The sequence below is a fragment of the Euwallacea fornicatus genome, unplaced genomic scaffold (genome assembly GCF_040115645.1).
Source record: "Euwallacea fornicatus isolate EFF26 unplaced genomic scaffold, ASM4011564v1 scaffold_105, whole genome shotgun sequence".
NCBI lineage: Eukaryota > Metazoa > Arthropoda > Insecta > Coleoptera > Curculionidae > Euwallacea > Euwallacea fornicatus.
This window is the reverse complement of record NW_027096073.1, coordinates 134453-161890: the sequence shown is the minus strand read 5'-3', so window position 1 is coordinate 161890 and position 27438 is coordinate 134453. Positions and strand designations below refer to the sequence as shown.

Sequence of the window (27438 nt, the reverse complement as noted above, 5' to 3'; positions counted from 1 at the left end):
TGCTATGTTAATTCCGTGATAATTTTTTGATTTCATTAATCGCCCTTAATTTCTTATTTCGGCGGAGATGCGCGATTTGTTTCGTTCTATTTTAAAGTTTTAGGATTGAAGCAAAATAAAATTTCTAGTTTCCAAAAAACAAATCTAAAAGTACAAGAAAATGATTGGTGGTGGTTTTTTATTTGTTGTGTATTATTCGTTAGTTATATGACCATTTCCTCTGTAAAGTAATAACATGTGTTGTCAACAAAAACAATAACACGCTCCAGATTCTACAAACTCAGCGACTTTTTATTATAAAAGTTCAGGGCAATTAGCATTAGATAGTTATTTAGGCATCCTCTTGAAGATAGTGAAAAACGTGTACGAATTAATAAATCGTATTATCAAATTATATTTTTATTTATTTTTTAAAAAGTAAGTTACAAAAGGACCTAACGTAACTCGTTGGGTGATTCGGCAGAGTTGTGATGATGATGCGGCCGGCAATGTGTAATCCCTACGACCTGGGACTTTGGTAAATCATTCTATTTGCTCGCAAAGTAAAATAAAGATGTGGCGTTTTATTTCGTCCAAGTTGTAACGCGAAGCAAAATTTCGTTTTCTCATCGATACTTCCGAAAACCGAAAAGACGTTTATGCGCTTTAAAAGATAGCAATGGTGTGGCCTGTGCTAATTGTGCTGAACCTTGTGTATATAAAATTGGATCTGTTCGTTACATATAATTATTTTATTTTCGTTAGATACTTAGATATTTTAATAATTAGGGATCTTTCTTTTCCCTGTCAAATAAGAAAACAAAAAACTAAAACCTTAATATACAACGAATAAACCCAATAGCGATGTTTACGGTATATAGAAGGGTTTTAATTAGTTAGGTAAGTGTGTATGTGTTACGTGTAAAGTGAAAAATAAATAAATTTTGGAAACTGTGTAGGTGCTTTCACTTGAGGTTTGTATCTTAAAATAAGTCCCAGATTCGCCAACTTAATTTGTTGCCATCCCTTAAAAAAAACACCCTCTATGTACCGTAATGGTACGGACGATCCGTATAAAATATCCCTCTACTATGACTATACAAAATAAAGTACAGGGTCATTTACGCTACACGATACCCCACAGAATGTTTTGTAACCGAAATACGAAGATTTCAAAAAGTTTCAATTTAGTTTAATTGCTAGCTAGTTAGCTAAATTGAACGTTAGAGAGATTAAAGTATTAAAGTTACATTTTTACAAAATGTTATGTTACGTTATTCAAAATTCAATTGATACTTTGATCTGGAAATGAATTTTGAAATTATTGAAAACTTATTGTCAAATGGCGTGAATGATCTTGTACCTAGGGTATCTCTTATCTGTACGTAACGTGAATCGGCTATGAGAAAATCTTCTCCAATTCTTCTTACTTCTACGTTATCCTCGTTATCCTGTATGTTTAACAACGACGATTTCTGTTCTTGTTTAAATCCTTATCCACCGCAAAGTCTCGAAGCTATGTTGCTACGTTGTTGTTGTTTCTTTTGTCTTTGTGCTACTCCTACCGGCGTATCCTCCTCTTTTTTTTATATCCTTTGGTTAATCTAAAAAGGCTTATACCAACATTTGTGCCATTACAAAAAAAAAATGATGTATGTGTACGGAATTATTTCTTACGTCGATGCAAATATTTAAAGGAATGAAGAAGGGAATTAAAATTTTTCTTTATTATAATTATATTTTTTTATGTTTTGGTGATGATGTAGATGATCTTACCTCCAGAATCAAATATGTGTATTTACAGTGTGTTTCCTACATAATAATAGGTGAAAGTTTAGGGGCTGGATTGTTCTCTGAGTAATTTAAAGTATTTTATTCTTCAACAGTTTTAGGAAATTTTAAAATTAATTAATTTTAAATAATCCAGTGGGAAACTGTAGCTGTAGGTTTTGATAAATTTCGTATAAAACATTTATCACCTTGTATGTAGGAAACAAAGCATTTTCCTTACCTTTAGGAAGTACACTGTAAATAAATATTAAAAGAAATATACATGTTGGATGCAACTTAAGTGATGTCATTAATTTTGAAAGATGGTTCCTTGTATTTTATGAAAAATTGGTCATATAAACGTGTGTCCTAACTTGCATTAGTTTTATTAAAAAAAAAAACAGGTTTTATTAATTGTGCGTATTAGCCCAGATTTTTTTTTAATTATAGAGTTCGATAAACTGCACAATTTCTTCGAAAATGGCCTGGTTGATATAAAATTCAAGGTCCGCTACGACAGTTTCTAGGAGCAAAATTTTAATAATATTAGCGATTTATTAAAATTTTGCTCCTAGAAACTGTCGTAGTAGGCCTTGAATTGTACATCAACCAGGCTATTTATTATGAAAATGTGCACTTTATCGAGATCTATAATTTTTAAAATAACCGGACTGAATCGTAAGATTTATAAACTTTTTACAGACTAACCCCAAAACAAATGAGTCACAGTGTATGAATGTGTATGTTTACTAAAAAAATAATAATATACAAGTAAAATTCTCCCTATGTAGAACTTTCTGCTGAAATATAGAACTAACCTGTGGTAAAAAATGATTTTTATTAAAATAGCTATATAAAATGAACAGAGAAGTAACCCTACATATTACAAACACATTACAATTTATTTACACAATAAAAAAATAATATATATTTAAAATGCTAAAAAAAATTAAGAAAAAAATCCATTCTATAAACAACTATAAACAATGCCTTTTATGTCCTAACTATAAAAACGTAGAGTTACAAGAAATTATTAGTTTTATTTTTCTATATTTTACAGTTTTTTACATTCCCTATCAAATAAAAAAAACTGTAAATATGAAGGTATTTTATTGTTAAAATGGAGAAACGCCTAATTTTTGAGTTAAAATATTGAGCTATTAATGTTACACACACTTTGTATTACTGTTGCATTTTGAATTTTTTCTGACTACATTCTAACAATTGATGAAGGACCTGGATAAAGTGACGAGGCCCTTTCTAAATTAGTTCCCTACATAGAGACCCTACTTCTGTATAATAGTAACCCTTTTTATTCTTACCATGTTGGAAATAAGCACTCGATATTCAAATTGAAATCAACTTTCTATGCTTACCTTAGATCTTTTCTTCTCCACCATGTTCCTGCTCCTTTTTACCTTGCTTACAAATTTACTAAATCCCATTTCTACTGCTGAAAAAAAATTACTAACAAATCCCAACTCCCTTTTCCTCCTGAGAGAGTCGATGAAGAAAACTTCGATGCATCCCTGGCCCCTCTTGATCTCGTCAAAGTGAACCATTGTAAAAAACATGTTACATGTAACATGTTTGCTAAAGGGAGCAAATAATGCCCTCCTAGGTCTTTGTTGATAAATGAAGCTCTATTAAGTCAAAGTTCTGATCCAGCTAAACCTACCTACCTACCTACTGAAAATGTGTCAAAGCGTGTCTTTTGTAAATGCTAAATGTGTGAATTGATTAATAAGGAGCAAATTGATGCAAATGTGAAAATTTTTGTCCAAAAATTCCCTGTATCACTTGCTTACTTGCCCATTAAGGGTTCTTTGAGAACCTTAATTCTTGCTAGGTCCCCACGATTGAAGGTGCTTCGCTCTATGAACCCTACGTTTTACCTATTTGAGCGAGTCGCTCACTACCATGTGTAGGTGACACCCTCACTACCTGCAGCCTCGATAACCATATCGAGACACCTCCTATTGATGTCCCACTTTGCTGCTGCTTCCAAGATTTCCTCGTTCGATGCTATGTTAAAGTATGATTTTAGGTTCTTACCTAATATACATTAACGTTCTTTTTGTTGATCCTCCGTCTCGGCCCCCATTTTGAAACCCCTTGTGTAAACGATTCGAAGAGAATTTCATGAATAAACTCCCTTTCTTTCGACGATATCTCGATATATTCTTACTTACTCTGTACATGTTTGAATCTGGATCTTTCGTCTTAAAACAAAAGAATTTATTTTTTTCTGATGCACGAACAAAGAACGAATTAATTATTTCTTTGAGGGAAGGATGGGTGATTCCCGTCAGGGACTTTCCCTTCCGTTAACTTTTCGATTTGTGACAGTCAGCACCCTCTGAGATCGCCCTCTGGAACCGTTCGTTTTTTACGAATCGATACGATTGACACAGATGGAGCCACCTGCGAAGAACCATCCTCTCGCGTCGATATATACTACTAAAATTGATCTAGGCTCCCGCCGTCTTCTCGCTCAGGATTCGGACCAGTTAACGGCAGCGGCATATGTTGCTGTACGTCTTCGGGGAACAGTGTTTTTATTAGTGTTAATTTTGCTAGTTATGACAGTGGCTTGACAACCAGTTCAAGTTCCGCTTCAATAATCTCAGTTAGTATTTTCGGTGTGTTGGGTATATGGGTTGTAGAAAAGAAAAGTTTTATAATTTACTATTATATTCGTATATTATATCTTAAGACCACTCGGAAAGCAAGCCTAGGCAAGACTAAAGAATATAATATCGTGTTTCTTGTCCCTGAGAGTAACCCTTATCACCTAATAGATATATATAAGAAAAGGCACCCTAAAGCCATCAATACCATACTTAAGTTTCACACATGGTATGTGTTATTCTCCAGAAATGTATATGCAATAATGAAAGAAGAAACAACGATGTGCCATTAATAGTTTAGGGTCGACACTTAGGGTTTCGGTGTCCATAATTCAACACGGTGCTCTGTATTTATTTTATTTAGAGATTTTAACGTGTTAATATTATTCAATTCAATTTTTAAAATATGGGACCATGTTCCAGTAATTTTTAGATAAATTGAAATATGATTACTTTTATGTTTTGTATTAAATAACAATTAAAAAGTGTTTGGTATTAATTTCGTTCTAAAATATTAAAATGTTAAATGGTAAATAAATAATGTTAAATGTAATAGTCATAATATTAAGAACGTTGTTAAATGAAGTAAGAAACATTTATTAAGCATATAAAAATTGGCGAAATAAACTATTTACTATTCAATCACAATTCCCCTGTAGAAGCAAGCCGAACTACTAGGGATTAAATTCAAAATATCTAAAAAATAGTGACTTTTAGTAATTTACAACAAGAGTACCTTTTTTAGGAAAAAATAAACAGGGAATCTATTTTGATAAGAAAAAAGTTGTCATAAAGAGGCACAAAAAAGTTATCATCATTTCAACGTTCACTAGTACGTTGCATATGGCGCTTTCTGTAAATTTGACGAAAATTTTAACAAAAATAAGTTCGGCCCTGCGAAAAATCCCATAATATCAAATTTCATGGCTATATTTTGATATTTGCGCGAATTATTAAAGAAAATGAAAAGAAAAAGTTAAATTTGCCATCCTGTATTTCAAAAACTGAGCCGTTTTCAATATATATTTACATAACATTTTCATCTTAAGAAAATATCTATCGACTATTAAAATCCTGTTACTATAAACTGGAAAATTTTATAATCATAAGTTTTCTTAGTTTATTGTGTACTATTTAAATATATGTCGGATCATCAATAGGAAGGTTTTCCATGATGATATAAAGTATTTAGTTCACTTTTAAAAGCAAGAATAGAAAAAGTGCAAAACTAACGAATTCGTTACTACACGAACGCTTCTCGTCAATTGCCAATCTAATCTGCCTGTCCCTTTTCGGTTTCTCGTTTTCCAGATCTCGCGAGTCCTTCGAATCCGAGGGGTAAGGTACTTGCTAGTCCCTGTTTCCCACGAAGGCCCGCACACATGGCCTCTCAATTTCGCCCTTGATGGTGGCGACCTCGTTCGACAGAGCTTTTCCTTAAGGTGGCCCTGTCAGCTTGCCCTTCGTCATATTATCAGCTAGTAATATTACACTTTATCACTTAAGGACTAATAAATCTCCGACATATACATATTTACTAGTACCTAAAAACTACTCTACATCCTAAAGATAAACTAAGGTCGGACAGCGAAAACACTACGACTGTTAACCCGACAAACATATCGAATGACAATTATGACATTTACGTGTCAGTAATCGGACCGGGAAAGTTCGTCGTTTGTTTTTCATTAGCAGAAAAGTGGAAATTGACTTCAACTATTGGATCCGAAATAAAAATATAATCTCATTTAAAACCGAGAAGCAAAAAATAAGAAAGGGTTTCATCCCGATCGATTAAGAGAATATTTAACGAAACAAGAAAGAAGAGGTAAGAAAAAAAATGAAACTCATTCCTAGAGGGTTTTCCAACGATTCCTCGTTTACAAAATGTGTACTCTCCTATTCCCGATATATGGGAACTAATAATAAAATTTCTCTTCCTCCCAACGCAATCAAAACTTATCATTAACATTGTCCTAAAGTAGTAGGTCTTTCATAGAGGACCACATTATTTTCATCGAGCTTCGATTCATCGACTGTTCCCCTGTAATTTGGATTTACCCATAACTATTCCTCTTATTTTAGTGCACAGAAACCACAGCCAAAACATGTGATACTGCCGCGTTCTACCCCGACGAATTTAAAAAGATTCTACTATCCACTAGAGCAAGCAACTATCATTATCCTTCAGAGTCTTTGGGATATAGTGTCGGTTGGGTCCTCAATTTTTGGGATGGTTGAGAAAGTAGGGCTTTTTCCACGGCTCCACGGCTTTCACCAAGGTACGTACAGTCAACTTTGGTCCATCATTTTTATTTGCAATTTAGAATAAGTAAAATTGGACTTTCTTGCGTTTCAAGTGTTAACTGGATGTGCCTGACTTTCTGGTGGTTTGAGCCCTAATCATTTAACAATTTTTTTATTCTTCCAAAAGCAACCACATCTATACTTTCAAAGAGTTCTCATATATTTTGCATTTATTTGGACTGAGAAATTTGCTTTTTTCATCTTAGGGTATTGTTTTATTAACAATGTGAGAAATGTTTATTGGAAGATAATATTTATTTAAGTAAAATTACAATAATTTGTGTTTAAATTTCCATTATATTAAATTAGTTGATACATCTTTATCACGGTTCTCATTTATGTGGCTACTACAATGTATCAACAACGTGTCTTTGAAATAATCCACCAACCTTTTGTTGGTAGTTTAATAATTGAAAATTGTAACATAACAACACATTTTAAATAGTGGCGTAAAAAATAACAGTTATAGATGACAAAACAGTATTAATTAATATACATGTTACGATTTAGTCCAGGAAAAGAAGATAAAAAAAACGCAGAGAATACTACACCAATATTCTATTATAAGTCTAAATATCAAGAAGCTCCTTTAATTAGTAATTCTAACCATTTATATTACAAGTTTGCTGGCTCTGCAATTTCCAAGGAAATATTCGATTTGCAGTTTCGTGGGAAAGGATTCCTATGACACGAATTAAGTTACTTCTTTTCGATTAATGGTTTTTTTAAACGAATTTAAAAACAACTTTATTATCTTGCAAGAAATAACATAAACTTGATCAGACTTACAGCATAACTACTTAACTGAATATTATGACAATAATGAAAATCTTAACTATTCTAAGGGTGGTTTTATACAGTTATCTATCGATGAGGTCTTAATGAGGTCCAATATAAAGTCCAGTGGTATATATTGATAATGTCATTGGATGGGCTAGTGTGGACTACATGACTTCTTCCTTCTTAAGTTCAGAAAACGTGGGTTCCGAGGTTTTCTGAGGTGGTGGCGTTTGTTTCATGAAGCAGTTCAATTTGTGATTTTTGTATAGATATCTTAAACATACAAGAGACGAAACTAATAGACAGATTAGCAAAGAGTTTGTCCATTGGTGGGTGTTTGGTCCCTTCTTGGAATACGTTTCCAATCGTAAGGCGTTGGAAAGCTGATGAAGTCTTTTTAGGTCTTCTAGCTTCACTTTCTTGAGGGTTAACTGAATGTTTTCTGTTATTGTTAATCTTGGTACGTTTACTACCGGGAGCTCTAATATGTATTCTTTTTTGGTGGTTTCTTCCTTCTTGTATGTCTTTCCATTAATTATGATATAACATTTTTTCAAAGTTATAATAGTGGGTTTGGAGATTTTGAGGAATCCATTATTTGCACAGAAAGTTTGTACTGTGTCCGGTATGGTGGGTATGATTAGAACATCACTTCCACTTATCTGCTGAACATGGGTTTTTTCTACTAAGACATGGTCCCAGGAGCATTCCATTTTCCCTCGGCGAACTAGGTTGGCTACGCAGGGTTGTTGTTTGACTAGATAGCTTTGTTGACACATATACCAATCTTCAATTTTGTTACAGTCTTCGGAGGTTATCCAAAAATTCTCGGTGTTGAGTAGTAGATAAGGATGATTTAGGATGATGATTTGGTTTTGGATTGGGACGACGTACATATGGAGGTATCTGTATTGAGACATCGTGATTGGAATATGAATTTTGAATAATATAATTTTTTTTTTACCTCTACTTGTGTTCCAAAATAATTGTAGTAGTTAAGTTTATTTCTGAATTTAATAATTTTCTCAGAGCCATATAGGGCATTTAATTTATATATAGTATATTTTTTAAATTTTTTAGAGGAGGAATAGATGGATGTAAAATATTTATTTTTGTAAAAGTAACTGTATTCTCGATGTTATCAATTATATGCTGAACATTCAGAAGTTGACTAAAACTCATGTCTGCTATATTAAAAATCATGTTGTGTTATTTCTCAATATCCAGTTGTTGCGATATTTGTTTTATTTCCAAATTGAGTTAATCTTGACTTGATTTAATATTTTGAATTTTATTTATATAACTGTCTGACAATGGCTTTAGGAAAGTTTTCTGGTTGTTAAAATCTGGTTCTAGAGTTTTGTTGTTGTTTTTTAGATTATTTAAATAGTTGACAAGGAAGGTTTTATCATCGTTATCTAAAGTTCCAAATAACCATATAGAGGTTTTACCAATGATGTTGAATATACCTCGCTTAATTCGATGTAGTTCTTTAGTGATGTTAAAGATACCGATCCTTTGGGTGAGGTGTTCTAAGAGAATCATGCATTAATCAACCTTACGTCTAGTGTTAACAGTTTTACTTGAAATTTGAGAGTCATTTGAGATTATAGAATGTTTCATAGAATGGTTAATTACATGCCTAATTTGGTGTAGAGTTAATAAAATGTTAGTGGTATTTACATGATAAATGAATGTGTGTTTGGACGTGATTATTTTCGATTACCCTAATGATATGGGAAGGATGGGATTATCTACGGGTTTTAGCTTTAAGATAAATACTGAGGGGAGTATCAGAATCACAGTTATCGTCGTTAGATTCATGATTCTCTTCTCCTGAAACAAATAGTTGGGGTTTCAGATAATTTTTATGATATGCTTTATTTTTTGACTTAATTTTATTGTTTGAAATTTTTATTGGATTTTCTGGTTTTTGGTATCTATCTCTGGTTTTTCTTTCGTTTCTGTTTCTATGCGTTTTTCTGTATAAATCCTTATTGTTATTAATTTTGACGTTTTCTTTTCTGTTTTTATTAGCTTTTTATAAGGATCGTGTTTGTTTGTTTATTAGTTTGTTATTTACGTCTTTTTGTAAGGTCTTAAGGTTTTCAATGCGTTCTAGCATATATTCGTTGATTTTGTCCGCTTCATTTAATTCAAAAGGGTTCTTGTATGATATTTTCTCTCTAACAATTTGGAAAGGTGAATATTATGTCACGGAATGGATAGAATTATTATAAGACAAAAGAGCGTAATTCATTAGTGTTATTACGTTTTCTTTGTTTATTTTTCTTAAGGGTTAAAATTATTTCTGATAAAGTAGAATGAAATCTTTCGACAGGACTGTTGCCTGATAAGTTGTATAATGTGGTGTAATGTATTTCAATATTATGAGTTTTACAAAATTCTTGCACAAGATTATTTTTGAATTCATGATCGTTATCTACAGTGATTTTCCTAGGTATTCCAAAGTGCGTTATATAAATATTACTAATTTGTTGAGGATTTTCACTGCGGAAACGCTGTTTATTGGATAAGCTTGTCTAAATTTAGAAAATTAATCTAGGAATGTTAGGAAATATTGACTATAGGTTTTGTAAACGTCGATATAATATATGTGGTCAAAGGGTTCATCCACCTAAAAGGAGTAGGTTTAAAAATTAACTTATTGGGATGCCTTTCATATTTAAAGCTTTCAGACAAGTTTCACATGTGTTTATGTATTGTCGTACGTTATTGTCAATATTTGGCCAGTATAGGTATTTTTTTATTGCTTTTAAATTTTCCTGAATTCCTCTATGAGATGTTTTTGATTCGCGATATAGTTGAATTTTTATTTTTTGTTCTTCAACGTCTGTTACATCAGTTAAGAAGTTATTATATATAAAAAGTTTAAAGGAATTATTTTTGAAAGACTTAAATTTATGAATTCTAAATCTTTATCCAAGAAGTGCAAGAGCAGTGTGTGATGTTTGGAATTAACCAATTTTTAATCAGATTGCAGATATCCTGTTCCGTACTATTGTGGTTAATAAATATTCTTAATTTTGGTTTATTAAATATTTTTTTCTTTTATAACTTTGAGATTTTTGTTTGTTTGTTTATTATTTATAAATATTAACTGGGTTTGGTGTTGATTGACACATTTTTCTACACATGGTAGTAGTGTGTTATTACCGATTTTGGCTCGCTTCCCCCCACCACTTTACTTCCCCCCAACCACTTTTCTTCCCCCACCACTTTACTTCCCCCCACCACTTTACTTCCCCCCACCACTTTACTTTCCCCCACCACTTTACTTCTCCCCACCACTTTACTTTCCCCCACCACTTTACTTCTCCCCACCACTTTACTTCCCCCCAACTACTTTACTTCCCTCCACAACCATTCTAACTTTTTGTATATATTTTAATCTTTTAAGAGGATTTGCAATAAATATAAGTAAAGTTTTAGTAACATTTCAATATTTTAACTCAAAAAGTAATATAATGCATCTGTGCAATGGATGTAATAAAAGTTTTACACAAAAGTGTAACATGGAACGACACATGAAGCAATCATGTCGTTTTCGATCGTCTTGTTCTAGTGTAGTGAATAAAGCAGAGAAAAGAAAAGTAGATTTTTCCAGTAGTGCTATCAAGAAAGCCAAAATACCAAACCTGCTACTATCCCATTGCAAAGAGTGTAATAACTGGTACAAGAAGAAAAGACTTAGTGCTCATTTACGTTCAAATCTACATAAAAATATAGTGTGTGAAACAAACGATAACAGAACTGTGAAAGTCATAACTTCAGCATTTAAAAATCGTATTATTTCTTTTATGTTGCTTTCGGAAAAGAAACATGTGGATATTGGAGATTTTTTTGGTGATGTGAAGAAATCTTTTATAGAATTGATTTTACAACAACTTAAGAAACATAAATTGGTAAAGGTGAATGTTGAATTGTTTGGACGATACCTTTTACACTCAAAGGAGATTGTAGAACTTAAATCTTTTAATACAAAGAATAAGATTGTTTCTTTATCATCGGATATGGAAACGATCTTTGGTGACTTTTTGAGTGAAATCAAGGAAAAAGTGTCAGTGTTTGCTGAAAATGGATCAGGATGGGCCTTGGAGAAAATAATGCATTTAGAAGTTAACATTAACAAATATAATCCAATTCGAGCTTCCTCATATATTCCTTTACCGAAACAGATCGTTAACAAACACGCCATCATTAATGTGAAGAATAAGGATCAACACTGTTTTGGATGGAGTATTATAAGCGCATTGTTTCCTGTCAAAGCGAACGCTGACAGAACAACTTCATATCCAAATTTTTTTAATATTCTTAACTTTGCAGGAATATCGTTTCCAGTAAAGTTAAGAGACATCAAATTATTTGAATTGCAAAATAACATTTCTGTGAATGTTTATGGTTTAGAGAGTGTTGATTGTGGACGCAAACACGAGATAGTTGGACCGCTTCATTATTCCTCTCAAAAATTTCCCACACATGTAAATTTGTTATTATTGAATCAAGGTAAGAATTATCATTATTGTTGGATAAAGGATATGTCTAGGTTAGTATCTTTTCAAATTAATAAAGTAGGACATAAAAAATATTTTTGTGATGGTTGTTTAATATATTTTAATTCGGAATACCAATTAGATGTACATCAAAAAAATGATTGTAATCATGTGACAACAAAAATTCCTACAACGAAAATTAAAATAAATAAATATGGTCAAAATATTCCTGAAAATATTCTTCAATTTGAAAATTTTCAACGCCAGATAAAAGTTCCTTTTGTAATATATGCAGACTTTGAATGTTTTTTAAAACCTTTAGAGTTTGAAGTACCCAAAAGTTGTGATGAGTCTTATACTAAAAATACTTTTAAACACGAACCGTACGCCTTTGCTTATTTCATTAAATGCTCATTCGATAATTCACTGTCACTATTAGATTATTATTTTGGTGTGGATGCAGCTGAAGTATTTTGCAAACGAATTGAAGAACACATTCACAAAATTTACAATACTCATCTGAAGCATGATGTTAAAATGCTTCCATTAACAGACGAAGAAAAAAATAATTTTGAAAATTCTGTTATTTGCAGTATTTGTGATGAAAAATTTAAACCCGAAGATGATGTGGTTAAAGATCATGACCATATTACCGGATACTACCGTGGAAAGGCTCACAATCTATGTAATTTACATTACAAAATACCAAACTTTATTCCAGTTTTTTTTCACAATCTAAATTATGATTCCCATCTATTTATTAAACAGCTTTGTTGTGAAGGAGATATAATAGATATTCTTCCACAAACAAAAGAAACATATATTTCATTTTCTAAATCAATTTTAGTAGATAAAGTAGCTACAATGGACAATAGAATTAAAAATATTTTCATTAAACTTAGATTTCTAGATTCTTTTCGATTTGTTGCTTCATCGCTTGAATCTTTAGGTGAAAGTTTAGAAACAGAGCAATGTATTGAAATAAAAAAAAATTTTAAAGATCCAAATCAATTTAATGAAATTAGAAAAAAAGGTGTATTCCCATATAATTATATTAATTCAATGGAAAAATTATATGAAATTCAACTACCCGCTATTGATGATTTTTATGATACACTTAATGATAAACCTATAAGTCCCGCAGACTATAACAGAGCTAGAAATATTTGGAATTTATTTAAATGTAAAAATTTATTAGATTATACTAAAACATATTTATTATCTGATGTCCTCATTCTTACTGACTTTTTTGAAGCTTTTCGAAATGTTTCATTTAATATATTTAAATTAGATCCTGCTCATTATTATACATCACCAGGTTTAAGTTGGGATGCTATGTTAAAATACACTAAAGTAAAATTAGAATTATTAACAGATATTGATATGTTGTATTTTTTTAAAAATAACATAAGGGGGGGTATATGTCACTGCAGTGTTCGAAAGATAGAAGCTAATAACAAATTTCTTCAAAATTTTGATTCAACAAAACCGTCATCATATATAATGTATTTAGATGCAACCAACTTGTATGGACATAGTATGAGTCAACCGCTTCCTATTGATAATTTTTCTTGGATGACTATTGAAGAAATAGATTCTCTTAAAATTGAATCACTGAAAGATAATGACGAATATGGTTATGTTTTTGAAATAGATATTAAATATCCTAAAAATTTGCATGAAGAACATAATGAGTTACCCTTTTTAGCTGAAAATATTTGTGCACCTAATTCTAATAAAAAAAAATTAATTTGCACTTTAAATCATAAAGAAAAATATATCATTCATTATCGAAATCTTAAACAGGCTCTTGAGAATGGGTTACAGTTAATTAAAATTCATAGAGGACTTAAATTTAAACAAAAAGCTTTTCTAAAACCATACATTGATTTAAATACTGAAATGAGAAACAAATCGAAATGTAAATTGGAAAAAGATTGTTATAAATTGTTTAATAATGCTATCTATGGTAAATCCTTGGAAAATGTTGATAAACGTGTTGATATAAGATTAGTAACACATTGGAAAAACATTGGACATAAGCAGGGTGCTGAATTTTTAATTGCAAAACCGAATTTCAAGAATTCTTTAGTCTTTAACGAAAATCTTGTTGCTCTACAACTAGAAAGGTTAAAAGTACTATACAACAAACCGGTGTATGTGGGGTTTAGTGTGTTAGAATTATCAAAAACTGTAATTTATAATTTTTATTACCAATATGTAAAACGGAAATATGGTAACAAAGCAATTTTATTATACACCGACACCGATAGTTTAGTGCTTCATATCACAACAGACAATTTTTATGAAGATATGCAAGAAAATTTAGAAAAATTTGATACTTCAAATTATAGTGAAATAAACCCACATAACATCACTAAAAACAAATCGGTTTTGGGTCGTATGAAAGATGAGTTCGCAGGAAGAGCAATCGAAAGTTTTTATGGAACAGGAGCAAAGGCTTACTGTATTAATTTAGAAAATTTGACTGAAAAAAAAGCAAAAGGTGTTAAAAAATATGTCATTCAAAATTCGCTTACTTTAACAGATTATAAAGATGTTATTGAAAAATTCGAAATTAAATATAGAAAAATGAATTTATTTCGATCAATTTTGCATGAAATGTATACACAGTTGAAAAATAAGGTTGCGTTGTCACCTGAAGATGATAAAAGGTATATAATTCGAGATAGTTTCAGAACTTTAGCGTGGGGTCATAAGGATATAGATATTTTAGAAACCAAAACCAATAATGAAGATGAATCAGTAAACAATCTTATTATAACTTTACGAGATTTAGTGCATAGTAAATATAAATAAAAAAATGTAATTAGTGTAAAAAATGAATAAAAATATATTTATTTTAAACATTTGTTTTATTATCCAGCATTTTAGTCTCAATCTTCTTACGGTATGGAAGTGATCAAAAATATAGTATTATACTCTGTATTGGGGAGTACATTATACGTATTCAACCCCACAAATTCCCATTATCAATATATCTGTTTAAATGATAGCAAAATTGAAACATATCCACACTGTTATAAAGCTATGAATTTTTCTAGAATAAATAATGTTGATGTATTTTCATACAATTTAAATTCCTCCATTCCTATTACATTTAATAATACATTTTTCAAAATCTTGTTTGTATATCTTAATGGATCTCAAGTAGTCTCAACATGGAATGTAATTACTCAATGTTCTAATTCTTATTTTAATAAACACAATAATAACATAAAAAGCGACGAATTTGAAAATACCTGTTCACATACATCATCCTATATAGCATTTAGTATTTTACTACTTATAGTTTTTCCTACCATTTCAACAATACTTTATTGTTACTTAAAAAATCGATTTAAATTTTGCATCCACTATCCCCCCACTACTAACCCCCCCAACACCACTAATAATCCCAACCACAATTTCTTGATTATTTAAACAATCACGTTAAGTCCACAAATAGTCAGAATTAAGCGTTAGTTTAAATCTAGCAATAAAATGTATAAATCTCATAAAAATCAATTCTCCAAGAATACGGAAGATTTTAAAGTAACCCGCGCCGGTATTGTTATAAATGAAATAATTTACTACATAAACAAATCAAAATCTAAATGGATTAGTGTTGGTTTGTCTTTGGAGAGAGAATACAACGCAGTTATTAAACTAGGAGGTGCAAAGAATAATCAATACGTTATTTTCAATGAAGAACAATGGATTTCTTTTTTGAACAACCAAGGAATTATGATGAGCTTCGTGCATTCTACCAACCAAGGATGGTTACCTATGCAGGGGGATGGATACGAAATACATTTTACGTTTATTGGTGATTCAAGAATAATTAAGATCGTTCAAGATGGTGGAAATGAAATTTTTCTCGGAGGTGATACTATAAGTGTACTAACAAGTTTAGTGAATTTAATAAAATATCGGTTTGATACGTTGAAATCGCAAGAATTTCCATTGTACTATAACACTCTTTTAGAAGGAGTATCACAAAAAAACGGTGACTTGATTACAAATATGTATACTATTATTTCTCCATTGAAAAACAGTTATAATGTGTGTTGTGTGTTAGAATTATTAGAATTTCACAAAAACTGTCTTGTAGAGGATGTTGAAATAATTGCTTGCAATGAATTTGTAAAAAGTTGTCTTGAAAAATAAAATTATTGATGTAAAACTTTTGATTTTGTAGTGAGAAATTTCAAATAAATCCATTTATTAGAAAGCATGTATTTTGATGATATAGAAATACTGTTTATACATATTTGATTATTAATAAATAAGAAAAACTATAACACACTTGATAATACCATGGAAAAAACAGTATCTTTTAATGACAAGAACGAAGTCTTCAAACTGGTTGCATGGAGTTTTGCTTATAGAGAGGCTAGAAAAAATGACCATCTAACTTTGCATATTAATAGACTCCACTTTCAAAGAAGAATTCGGTTGTGTGAAGAAATAATTGCTCAAATATGTTCAAATCCACACAGGATGAAAATTTATAATGAAAGATTTAATGTTACAACTATTGGAGATTAATTAAAAGAAAATTTTAGTAAATGAAAAGTAAATTTATTACAGAATATCTTTTTTCAAAATCCAGGAATTGATTGAGTTACTAAAACCAAGCCATTTAACATAAACTTTATCCCCTTTTTGTTTTAAAATTTTTTCAACCAAGTAAACGTCAGGATATTTAACTTTCTGCAATTCTTCTTTATAGAATCCTCCCTGAACATCTTCATTTTTGTAATCTTTCAATAAGTATGTTGTGGGATTGGTCAACTGAACCTTTTGTATTTGGAATATTTCGCTAGACCAATTCGGTGTGTAACCTTTATCGAAAGCTTCTCTGTGTTTGGAAATCCTCACAAAATCATTCAATTTCAATTTTGACCTTTTGGGATCCACCGTTTTCAAATGGGTGTAGGAGTTTGATAAAATTTCCTCAGCATTCTTATTATTGACACTGTTAGGTTTGTAACCAGTAGTTCGATGAATTGTGTTATTGTATTTTTGTACAATTTTTTCTAAAATATCAATCCATTTATAATTTCCTTGAATTGAGAATTGTTGCCACATAATGTTCTTCAACGTGCGATTTACTCTTTCAACGATGCTTGCTTTTAAATTAGAAAATGTACTGTAATGATTAATTTCATATTTTTTCATAAGTTTATTAAAATCCCGGTTGTAGAATTCGGTACCAAGATCTGTATGCAAATTTTTCGGGGGATTAGATCTTCTTAAAATTGCTTCAAATGCTAAAGTAACATCTTTACTTTTTTTACTTTTTAATGGCATTACCCAAACATATTTTGAAAAGGCGTTTATAACTACCAGGATATAACGAAACCCCTTATTTAATTTGGCATACGGTTGCATTTCTACGAGATCCGCTTGCCATAAGTCATGCAACCCTTTAATGATTACCCTACGTCTTTTATAATTTTTCCTTGTAGGTTTATGTAGCTCGCGAGCCACAGTTTCCTTTGGAGTGAATGACATAATTAAACTACACTATCGCTTCCTTTTAGTAGTTGTTTGTTTTAAAACGTTTGCCTCAATCTGCAAAACTCTTTGTATTATCGAATTAGTGTTATAATTTAATGACTTATAGACTTTCTCCAGAAAGTCATCTATTTGCTTCAGCTTATCTTTTACTTCTGCAAGTGTTTGTGTGAATAAGGTTAGTTTTTCTCTTAGCTCTTGACTTGAAACGTTATTCCTATCATCCATATTTTTTATAGTATCATTTATCTCTTTTTTCAGTAAAGCTGCAGCTTTGTGAACTTCATTGGGTATCATATTTTTTATCAACAGTAGTTCGTTAGTCATTTTTTCTCCAATGTTCTTCGATTTGTCACTTTTAACAAAATGTTTTTCCAAATGATCACCAATTGTTTTATTTGAAATGTGTCGACCAAACTTATCAACAGTCATCTTGAAAATATAATACAAATGAAAAAGGTTGTGGTTTTATACAATAACATCTGCTTCCCTAAGTTCTTCTATAATAGAAATTATTTCATTATTATGACCTGTATGACCTGCTGACGTAGAAGCCATAAGTAAACGAAGCCTGTCAACGAGTTCATTCAAATCATCCCAATATACATAATCCGTTTGTGATTTGTGATTTTTTAAAATTAATCCTCCACCCTTTTTCATTCTAAGTCTACTGCGTGGAGGGGAAGGTTTACGAAAACTTGTTGAGTGTATATTTCTAGTTTTCGTTATACCTTTTTCTTGCAAATATGGTGCTATTATTGTAATATATTTAGATGATTTAGCGCCTTGAACTTGTTCATTGGGATCATAATTCCGTCTATAAGCGTTAGTCCTTTTCAATATATCCATGTAATTATCCAAATCCTCTTTTTTATAGCCAAGTGGATTTACTTTAAATAATAGTTCATATAATCCAACTGTACCAGGATATGTTAATCCTGCAACTTTTACATCTTTACCAATAATTTCGAGAGGTTCTCGGGTTAAGCTTAAAAAGAACTTATCTGATTCAATATCATGAATTATACCAAATTGATGATCGAAACTGTGTTTTTTGTCCTTTATATTATTATCAATATAATTTCTTGGTAGTTCATGGAAGGTTTCTAACTACTCGTTATAAGCAGGAGCACTAACTATTGGTTGTATTGCTAGCTTTGATCGTTCTAAAATATCCGATAAATTCAATGCTTCATCGCTAGATTCTTCTTGAAGTGGTGTACTTTCACCAATCTCCACTGAACGTAAAAAAGAAGGAAATTGACTTTTTGACGTTAAGCTTTCATCAAAGAAGGAGGGTATCTTTAAAGGTAAAAGTGGGGTTTTCCCAGTTCTCATTTTTTTTTCTTTTCTTGGGGTTGAAGTTGCAGATGCTGCATTTTCGATATTAAAAGATTTTTCTTCTTCCTTTTTTCCTTCGGTTATGATATCCGGTGGTTTACTCTCACCATGAACAGCTGAAATTAATTGTTTTAAAGGTTGTGTTAGTGGTTTGTAGGTTTGCTCTAGTCTAGCTTGCGTCTCAAATTCTGCATTTTTTAGACTCTGATATTTTTCTCTCACTGCTTTCCTCGATTTAACAAGCTCTCTCTTTAAACGTGCATCATCCATGTTGTAGGATATAATAGTGAAGTGACATTACTTTGAAAACTTTTATAAGTAAATAAATATATCAAATCCCTTTCGGTATCTACCACACTTTAAATTTGAATCTTTATCCACCACTAAAAATCCATACGGTTCTTTCCAACAAAGCGAACATAATTTCTGAAACTGGTTAAATGTCATATCGACATTGATATGGTTTTGATAAATATGTTTTAAATTTGTGATATCTTGTTGAAATATGATAAGTAGGTTCGCATTATCCCTTATTAATTGTTTAGGTATAGACGAATATGTCTGACACAAATAAAAACAATCAATGTTTTTATGTCTTCCAAAGCAAAAATAATCCTTAACAATTTTTTGATCACAACAAACAATATCATCGAAAATAATCAAAGAATTAGGTTCAATTTCTCTTGGATCAACAATATTCTCAGCACTATCTGACTCATAGAAACCAATTTGTTTAAGAGGTTTCATAAGTGTCCTCAAATACTCATACTTTGGTTGATACAATGACTTGGAATAAATATACAAATTTTTAAATCGTAGCCCATTGCGATCTTCAATTAAAGAAATTATAACATTAGTTTTTCCGCATCCTGATGGGCCAATAATTAAGCCCCTTTTACTACTTCCCTGAAATAAGTCACCATGTTTTCTGAAAGTATTTTTTCTCAATTCGTAAGCTTTAATGTTTATCGTGTGTAGCTGTTTTTCAAGACGCATCTTTTAGGTACTTAAAGTACATAAAAAGTGAATGTCTACCAGTTGTTGGATAACCTTATATATAAAATGATTAACTTTCACAATGATCCCATCATTCATACAAAAACTCCCAAAAAAAGAGGAACTGGTATTATCAATACTTTGATAAACAAATTACCTGTTGAATTGCATGTTCCAGGATACAACTTCTGTGGTCCAGGAACCAAGTTGAAAGAAAGATTATCCAGAGGTGATACAGGTGTAAATCTTTTAGATGAAGCTTGTAAAGAGCACGACATAGCATACAACGAGAGGAAAGATTTACAAAGTAGACACGAAGCGGATAAAATCTTAGCATCAAAAGCACTAGCACGGTTCAAGGCAAGTGATTCGGGAATTGGTGAAAAAATTGCAGCTTTAGGTATTAGTGGAGCTATGAATGTGAAAACAAAGTTAGGAATGGGATTGCGAAAAAAAAGGAAAACAGGTCGAGGCTTAAAAGGAGGTAGTAAAAAGAAAACTCTAAACAAAACAATTTTAAACGTAAAAAAGGGACTTATTGGACAAAAGTTTAAAAACTTAAAATCTAGCGCCAAGTATGCTCTAACACTTGCAAAAAGGGGTGGAAAAATTTTACCTCCAAAAAAGAGAGTTATTCCTATTCCTAAATCTGGCGGATTTTTACCTTTGATACCCCTGTTTGCTGGTTTATCAGCATTAGGTGCATTAGGGGGTGGAGCTGCCGGTATTGCAAAAGCGGTAAATGATGCGAAAGCAGCATCTCAAAAATTAGAAGAAGCGAAAAGACACAATGAGACAATGGAAGCTATAGCACTTGGTAAAAAAGGAAGCGGATTATATCTAAAGCCATACAAATCAGGATGTGGACTCTACTTAAAACCATATTCAAAAAACTGCTAAGTGAAATACCTCGAAAATCACTAACAAATTTTCAGTTATTAAAATATATAAAAAAATTGCAAATTCCACATTTCCGAGGTATTTTCATGAGAAATAAATTACCAAAGAAAATTAAAGAGAACGAGCATGGTATAGTGAACCTGGATGATTCAACCAACAAAGGAACTCATTGGACCTGTTATGCTAAAAAAGGAAAAAGAATTATATATTTCGATAGTTATGGAAACTTAAAACCGCCAATAGAGTTAGTGAAGTATTTCATTAGTGATGGTCTCAAGAACGATATAAAGTATAATTAAACGAGATATCAAACCGAAAAGCAAGTAAATTGTGGTCAGCTCTGTCTAGAATTTCTTTATAATGAAGTGTATAAAACTCAATAAATTTACTTCTAATTTCAGTATTGACAAGACATGTCTTATAGTTTTGTTCTTAATGGTAAGTCTTCAACACTCACTGCGAAATTTAATCCTCCTATACATCTTGATGACAATTTCGAATACGTAATCGGTTTAGTCAATTTTGAAACATTCAACTCAATTCCAAATGTTGAGAAAGGATCTAATTTGTTTATTATTGGTGGAGAGTATATTACAATACCACCGGGTTGCTATGAAATAGAAGATATTTCTAAATATTTAAAAAAAGAAATTGAAGAAAATACGACACTTGAGTTAACTGCAAACAACAACACTCTTAGAACACATCTTATTTCATCTGCAGACGTTAAATTTGAAGAAGGAACTATAGCAAAACTTTTGGGGTTCGAGTATAAGGTTATACCAGCTAATACTTTGGCAGTGTCTGATCGCCCCGCAAACATTTTTAAGGTAAATGCTATAAATATCGATTGCAGTATAGCTGAAGGGTCTTTTTTAAATGGTACACCAGTTCATGTAATACATCAGTTTTTTCCCAGTGTACCACCCGGTTTTAAAATAATTGAAACTCCCCAGAATGTCATTTATTTTCCCGTAATTGTGAATATTATAGATAAAATAACTGTAAAACTAGTTGATCAAGAAGGTAATTTGATTAATTTTCAAGAAGAATCCGTGACGTTAAGACTTCATCTTAAACGCTTGGACTCGGGATGGTAATTTTGTATAATAGAACACCAAACCTAGATTTTGGCAGAACGCTTAATATCCTCGGTAAACAACAAAACTCTGATAGTACAAAAAAATACACAAGAGGGTTAACACCTTTGAATAAACGGTTTCTTATTTCCCTGGGATTTACATTAAAAAATGGAACATATAAACGTTCAAGAAAAAGTTCTTATTGATGATTCAATTTTGAGTTGGGAAGTGCTCTCTTTTGAACCATTCAATCCCACTAAATTGGGGTTGAATGATGAAATTAGAATATCTTTACAACAAACCGGGAAATATCCTTTACCATGCAAAAGTGAACTTTACCTCGAATTAAAGGTTACTAAAGAGGATGGTATGCCACTTACAAATACATACTTGATAAATAATGCCGCTGCGTTTTTATTCAAAGAGTTGAGATATGTTTTAAATGGAGTGACAATTGACTCAGTGCGAGATATTGGTATAACATCAACCATGAAAGGTTATTTATCATATAATTTAAATGAAAGCGTTAAGCTTCAAAATGCTGGATGGTATCCAGCGGAAAAAAAAGAAAAAATCATTATGGTAGACTCTAATGGAAATGTTTCTTTATGTATTCCTCTCAAGATGTACTCTGGTTTCTTTGAAGATTACAAGAAAATAATTTTAAATTCACACCAAGAATTAATTCTAGTTAGAGCCAACGACGATTCCAATGCATTGGTGCAAACAGCAGAATCTACAGAAAAACCGAGACTTACGATAACAAAACTCTGTTGGAGAGTTCCACACTTGACAGTAGCAATTCCACAGGAATTAGCACTTACAAAAATTATTGACAAAAATATTGACATCCTACTAACTTTTCGAAGTTGGGAATTAGTTGAATATCCGGAGTTATTAGAAACCACCAGACATAATTGGCCGGTAAAGACATCAACCAAAATTGAAACTCCTCGCCATGTTATACTTGCATTTCAAAAAGATAAAAGAGACAATCTTAAAAAGGATATGAGCAAATTTGATCACTGTGACCTACGAAATGTAAATGTCTATTTAAATTCTGAAAGATATCCGTATGGTGATTTGCAACTGGATTTTAAAAACAATAAATTTGCAACGCTGTATGAAATGTTTTCTGAATTTCGTCAGGTTTACTATAATAACACACAAGAATCGATTTTCACTCCATCAGAATTCAAAGATAAAGCACCCCTTGTTTATATCAATTGCACCCATCAAAGAGATTTACTTCAAACTGGACCAGTCACTATGAGAGTGGAATTTGAAACTGCAGAAAAAATGTCTGATAAAACGACGGCCTATTGTCTCATTATTCATGACAAAATATTTAGTTACAATCCACTTACAAAAATTGTAAAACAGCTTTAAATTCCCACCACAAATGACTATGTATATTAGGTATTAGAAAAAATATTGGGTTTAATTGAAAGATTGTTTATAAAAATACTACAAGTCATTTTGAGCATTTTGGTAAATAGACTTGAATCCTTTTTAGAAAATCCATGAAATCTTAAATGTTGGATTAGAGAATATTCTATCATGAAATCTACTTTCCTAAAGTTTGAACAATTAAAAATGTGATGACAGTTTTGAATATTCGAAGATGTAAAGATAACAAAAAGTGTTAAAGAACTTTAATGGGCATGCTTGCTAACAGCTATAAAATGGAGGATAATTCCGCAATACATATCAAAATGTTTTCAGAATTCAAAGTGAATTTGTCTATTTACATAGAAAATTTACAAAAATTAAAGCAACAAATTAAAAACTATACCAACAAAAAAACAATGTTTAAAAAGTTTGAAGAATTAAAAGTATGAAAGTATTGGTGATTGATGTGCAAGGGTTTTTAGTGGAAAATAAATTTATTCCCAAAGAACTAGCAGCCTACGATGGAGAAAAAATATGTCACTATATTTTTAAACCACCACACAAAATATCTCTCCTATCACCTGAGTGCTATAAACAAGCGGTTTGGTTAATGAGGAATCACCATCGGCTTCCATGGGATCAAGGATATACCCCCATTCATGAGTTTTCCAAGATAATAAGAAGTTTAACAGAAAAAGCAAATCATGTGTATGTAAAGGGGAAGGAAAAAGCTGATTATGTTAGAAAGTACTCATTCAAGCCGGTTTTAGAACTCGAAGAAGGATTGAAAATTCAACATGCAGAAGCTAGATGTTTGTATCATATTAAATCTACATGTATTTGTGCATTATCTAATGTTTATTTTTTATATGAAAACTATTTAAATATTTGAATAAAACCAATTTATTTAATAATTCTTTAATATCTTTTATACATTTTATCCTTCATTTCCTGGTTTCTTTTGGTATAAACTTTAATACTTCATCTAAAGAATCTTTTAATCCTAAATCTTCTAACGTTGTTAAAAAGGTTCTTAAATCAGATGTATGCAAAAACATATTACAGGCTTGTACTGCGTTTCGATATTTTTCACCGATTTCTTTACATTCTTCATATGTATATAATTTTTCCATTCCATATATGGCTTCATGTTCTGCATCAAACTCCAAATCTCTAAAATGTTGGGCTAAGTTTTCTATTGATGAAACCAAATTAAAGGCTGGTTTTTCTTGAACATAAGCTGACCACATCTTAATCGATACTGAAATACTGTAATACGTGCAGCGTATTATGTTGTCAAATGATATTACCATATTTTGTTAACTATAATCACTTAGATAGAGGAAGTCATTGTGATGGAATCTCAATAAGATATTATTCCTTTTAAAAGATAAAGTTTTTTATTATTACGTTATTATTGAATGCAAAAAACAGAAAATTAATATCAAAAAGTTCCCATGTGATTACCATAAAAGCAATTAAAAAACCCAAAATTGGTTAAACACCTTATTTGGGATGGTATAAGATATTATTTCTTTTAAAAAATAAAGTTTTTTATTATTTTTTATATGTCGGTGCTGAAATAAATACGATCGGATCGAGCACTCCTTCATCATTTTAGTTTCATCAACCAAACATAGTAAGTGTAAAATTTATTTAATACTTCTATTATAACATGTGTAGCAAACCAAACGTTTATTTCTTAAAATCACTATGTGAAGAGGGTCCAGCTAATATACATCATCAAGTGGTGATTGGAAAAAAATCCAACCAACAACCAATTGTGACACTTCTTCAGGGGGCAAAACAAATTCCAAATTCACCAATATTAGTGGATGATGAGTTGGATGGTAAGGAGGAGGAGGAGGAAGAGGAGCTACACAAAATATTATCTGAAGGTACAACAAATCCTTCTAATGATTCAAAAACTATTCAAAACCTTGCACAATCACCACTAATATTGGATGAAATAGAAGAGGCCATAAGCAATTTAAATAATTCTTTACGTTGTAATGAAAGCACTGAAGCTCAAAAATGGGTGTTTGAAAAAAGTAATCCAGAGGAAATTATAATGGATGAAAAAAAACAGCAGGACACGAGAGCATCTCGTTGGGAAAAACATCAAAAACGTTTGACTTTGCTCGAACAATCCATGGATGCAACCAAAGATAAAATAAAGGATCTTTAAACACTAATAAAGCTTCAACAAATAAGAAAAAGAAAGTTAATCGAACTTTATTCGAATATAAATGAAGAAGAAACACTTCGAGAAAAAATCAACAAAAGAAAATTGTAAACAAAATTTTTAACTTTTATTTTTGTGAAACAGATATGGACAACAAATCAGAGATGTTTCAAGAACCTCTTTCGAACCAAGTAAATGATGTGAACCAGGATGTAGAGGCAAGTCGATCACACGATGAGAAGCGGGATGGTCAATCAACTTCCAACCCTTTAGTTGATGAGAGCTGGGACATAGAAGAAACCCCAACATACAATCCAGAATTATATGTTCTCAACAATCCAATCATTCGAACTATAAGAGGAAAAACAAAAAAATTAAGAAAACAGTTTATTTTAAGTGAGCGAGAAAGGTGGATGAAATTTAAATAAACCATATATTATTTAATACTGCCTTTTTATTACCTAATCACAATCGGAATCAAACATTCGAATGAAAATTTTAATAACCCCTATAAGAATATATTCATGAAGAACAGGTAAACCACCATGTTAATATTCATCGTTGAATAAGACACACACACACACTTGTTATATGATTAAAAATATAAATATCCACTTTATTATTCACTAGTGTTTATTAAGTCACTTTACACATAGTTAAATAATAATATAATGTGTGTATACTTTATTACAAAAATAACACTTTTCTTGAGAGTCTGGGGGTCCATCAACATGTGTTCTCCATTCTGGTCGATTATAATGAACAAAACATGGTAACTTCACTTGAAGGGTAAAGTTTGTCTTATATTCCGTTGCAAGTTTTCCCCAAATATCCAACAATTCGAAAGAATTTGCATATTGTATTAGATAATCTATGGGTAAAGATTTAAGTTCTTCTTGACTAAAATTTCTCAGTGACTTTTCTCCACTCATATGTGTCATCATAACAGATACTGAAGGACAACAATTCATGATTTCGAACAAGATGTTTCGAGTTACTAATTATTCTGTGACATGTCAAAAATAGTTTATGGAGAAGTAAAGAGGTGGGGGAATTAAAGTGGTGGGGGAAGTAAAGTGGTGGGGAGAAGTAAAGTGGTGGGGGGAAGTAAAGTGGTGGGGGAAGAAAAGTGGTTGGGGGGAAGTAAAGTGGTGGGGGGAAGAAAAGTGGTTGGGGGGAAGTAAAGTGGTGGGGGAAGAAAAGTGGTTGGGGGGAAGTAAAGTGGTGGGGGGAAGCGAGCCAAAATCGGTAATAACACACTACTCATGGTGCTCTTATTATAGGCTGTTCTACGCTTGGATGTACAGTATTGCTATCTTCTTCTTGGTCATTGGTGTTATGTACCGTTGATCCGTTCGTCAATCGTTCGTTGTTTGAGGTTAGTTGTACGCCTGGTGGAGCTGTGGCTTCCTTATTAATGTCTTTACTCCAGGAGTCGATTATTTCATTTATGTCATCTGCATCTAAATGAGGTTCTAACTCGTCGTTATTAAGACCAAGATTTACTAATAGGGAGATGTCGTCTGGGTAGTTTTCTGGGATAGTGTTTTCTTCTGCATGATTGATGTGTATTCGGGATAATGCATCAGCGTTGGTGTTTAGTTTTCTTTTTTTGTATACTATTTCGTAATCATATTTTTCTAGTTTTAGTCTCCATCTTACAAGTTTGGAATTGGGTTCTTTAAGGGAGAATAACCATTATAGAGGTTTATGGTCACTGATGATCCTGAATCTTTTCCCAAACAAATAGGGTCTGAAGTATTTTACAGCCCACACAATTGCCAGTAGTTCTTTTTCAATAGTGCTATAGTTGGTCTCTGCGGAATTTAAGGTACGAGAAACATATGCTATAGGTAGATCGCTACCCACTGGCCCCTGGGATAAAACCTATAGCATCTATGGCATAGTTTGAGGCATCTGTTGTCAAGTTAAATGGTTTCTCAAAATCTGGATACTGTAATATAGGGTCGTTCATTAGGACGTTTTTGCAAGTTTCAAAACCATTCACGAATTCTGGACTATGAACGATCCTTTCATTT

The 27438-nt window shown here is 31.5% G+C and overlaps 1 long non-coding RNA gene across 2 annotated transcripts; it reads left to right on the top strand.

Annotated features, from left to right (window-relative positions):
* The first annotated feature begins 6042 nt into the window (after nt 1-6042).
* On the top strand, nt 6043-25843 carry LOC136350079 (uncharacterized). 2 transcript variants are annotated; one of them, XR_010734058.1, is made up of 3 exons: nt 6043-6207; nt 6465-6661; nt 25544-25843. It is a non-coding gene; the product is annotated as an uncharacterized lncRNA (long non-coding RNA). The 2 variants fall into 2 exon arrangements; XR_010734059.1 differs by lacking the exon at nt 25544-25843 and adding an exon at nt 8271-10526.
* Nucleotides 25844-27438: the final 1595 nt, after the last annotated feature.